Source organism: Myotis davidii, unplaced genomic scaffold, assembly GCF_000327345.1.
Source record: "Myotis davidii unplaced genomic scaffold, ASM32734v1 scaffold187, whole genome shotgun sequence".
In the NCBI taxonomy this organism is placed as follows: Eukaryota; Metazoa; Chordata; class Mammalia; order Chiroptera; family Vespertilionidae; genus Myotis; species Myotis davidii.
Genome location: NW_006383018.1, coordinates 3508181 through 3510997, shown reverse-complemented (window position 1 = coordinate 3510997; position 2817 = coordinate 3508181). Strand labels below are relative to the sequence as shown.

Sequence of the window (2817 nt, the reverse complement as noted above, 5' to 3'; positions counted from 1 at the left end):
CTTTCTCCAGGGAGGGGAAGAGGGGGCGGTGGCTCTTGCCTCCGCCTCGCGGTCAAGTCCGGCTCATGCTCCAGCCTGGCGCGCGCGCGCCCAGCCCCGGTCCTCCTCCCGTACCCGCCCCTCGGTCAGCTGCAGCCGCACCCGCCGCCGACACTCGAGCCTCCCGCCACCGGCCCCACACGGCCCGCAGCCCTAGAGTGAAGCAGCAGGTAACGGCCGCAGCTCGGTTGCCGACCCGGAAGCTCTTCCGCCGCCACCCGCGAGGCTGTCACGGGTGTGAACCCGGAAGCGATTCCCTCGCCCCGGTAGCGGCGGGATGGAAAGCGAAGGCCTGGGACTATCTGGAAACCCCTAGCTCGGGAGAGGGTGAGGCGTTTATGGTGTTGAGGCGCGAAGAGAGGGCAGGACAATAAACGGCCCGTGGGCTAGAGGTTCTCCAAGCCCCAGACCTCCGAGCTCTGGAGGCGCGGGGTCGGGAGCGCGGCCGGACACATCCGGCAACTTCGCGGGCGACCCGGGCAAGGTTTTCCTGTCACAGGAAGTTGGGCCGGCCGCTGGGAGAGGGAAGAGAAGGAGGAATGAGACTGCGGGACGGTCCCCCGCCCCCAGGTGGCTGTCCCACCCCGTGAGGCGAATGTAGCGGCCTGGGAGGTGCTCGGCCGCCCGCACGGGTGAGACGTGGAGCTGCACGATCCAGACTCCAGCGAGAAAGCAGAGGCGGGAGGCTGGACGATCTCCGCATCTGTTCTCTCCAGGCAAGGAATTTGTTTCTTCCCAGCGGCCAACGCCCCTGGCTGGGTGGCAGCTCTGGGAGCGGAGAGGCGTGCCCGGCCGCCCCCGGTGCTGTGGTACTGCCCCACCCGGGCGGCGTGTTTATTGTTGTCATGTCTGGGAAACCTGGGCACCGCACGCCGTTCCCGCTCAGCTCTCCGCGCTGCGCCTCTCTCCATCTTTTAGAGGCTGGGCGCTTTCTGGGTTTGCTTTTAGCCGCACCAGCAGTCTGACCGAGCTGGCCCAGCTCTCTCTCACTTCCATTCTCATCTCACCCCGGGAGAATGGGTGTGTCTTCACAGTTTCTCCCTTCGTCTAGTCTTTTCACGGTTTTGCTGTCCTCATCTCATTTGGAGGAAAGGTCAAAAACTCAAAAATGTTTTCATAGCTATACAAAACAGTTCATTCCGTGATCTTCTTTTCCTCTTAATGTTTCCCCCTTAGAATTGGGGTACAGAGAACCACAGTAACAACTAGTATGTAGCCTGTTTAGATACACTAGGGATATGGTGCTTTCCCCAAATAAGCTCCTTGAATGTACTCGCTGTTCACTGTAGGAATTCACTTGTTTGCCAGTTTCACTTATTACTTAGTTCCTTCTCTGTTAGCCAAATTTAGTGCAGTTGCCTTCGAAAGCTATTTGAAGATTATCAAATATCTTAAATTGAAGAGTAGAATGCCACTTAAAAGGATGCTAAAATTATCAGTGAGGTCTATTGACAAGTGACGAATTGAACGGACAGGGGGAAATCAAGCTGAGGAGCGGCAGCGCTAGTGGGTATTTTCTATTCGGCTTCATTATTACTTCCTCTCTTTTTATTGCCATTAACCAATTTAGGAATGAGGTTTTTATGGTCAAAAATCCCTGTAGGGGAATTCCTGATATTTAGTTCCCATCGCTCCTCTTTAATGTTATAATGCTTTAAAATAGAGGATTTGTTTCAGGAGAATGGGGAAGGGGCAAGTAATTTAGACACTCTACTTGTTTTTTCATCTGTAAAATGGGGATAAAAATAGTCCCTACACCATCAGATTTGTGTGTGTGGGGAGGGGGTGGAATAAAATGAGTTAATTTATGGAAGGCACTTAGCACAGCATCTAGCACAAAATAAGCATTATAGGTGTTAACTATTATTTCTAGTCTTTTAAAAGTATATTAAATTTAGAAAAATGAAAGCAATAAAAACTTAAAGGCAACTTGATAAAAGTCATTTTGGCTGGTAGGGATAAAAATAAAATGCATTTTATTAGTTATTTTCAACTATGGACAGTAAGGCTTGTGGGTTGCTTTGGTTATTTTAAGGTGACATGGATTTTGTTGTTTTTGTTATTTTAATCCTCACCAGATGATATGCTTATTTATTGATTGGAGAGAGAGAGAGAGAGAAACATGGATGTGAGAAACATCAATTGGCTGCCTTGCTTATGGCCCCTGGGCATGTGCCCTGAGCAGGAATCCAGCGCCACTTTCCAGTGTATTGGACGATTCTCCACCCAACTGAGCCACACCAGCCAGGGCTTGACATGGGTTTTAAAGATGAGAAACACTGCTGAAGGATGGAGGAAGGGAGAGCTTTCTTTTTGGTTTCAGGAACATCTTACAGAATCCTAAGATAATGTGCTTTTGGACGAGGGGGAGATGGGGAGGTATTTATGAAGATACATTTTCTGATTATTGGTAATTTCTATTAGCATGTAGTTTACAAACTGGTAAATAAATCATCTTGTTGACTTCAACTTCTGATATGAAATTTATGATCCTTATATTTACACTAGAGGCCCGGTGCACAAAAATTTGTGCTGGATAGGGTCCCTAGGCCTGGCCAGCAATCAGGGCTGATCGGGGGGCCTTCTGGCTGCTGGCCGGGGCCTTCCTTCATTCTGTGCCGCCCCCTGGTGGTCAGCGCACATAATAGCAAGTAATCGAACTCCCAGTTGAACTTGTGAGGGGACACTTTGCATATTAGCCTTTTATATAGAGAGAATATATCCTATATAATAAAGAGGTAGTATGCAAATTAACCCTCACGCACTCACAAAGATGGT

At 49.9% G+C, this 2817-nt stretch overlaps 1 protein-coding gene across 1 annotated transcript in view; it reads left to right on the top strand.

Moving 5' to 3' along the window:
* The first annotated feature begins 252 nt into the window (after nucleotides 1–252).
* Nucleotides 253–2817, top strand: part of KRIT1 (KRIT1, ankyrin repeat containing) — a 32471-nt gene continuing 29906 nt past the window's right edge. Inside the window, exon 1 of the mRNA XM_006779261.2 lies at nucleotides 253–755. The gene's annotated coding sequence lies outside the window, so the exon portion shown is untranslated. The remainder of the gene's footprint in view (nucleotides 756–2817) is intronic.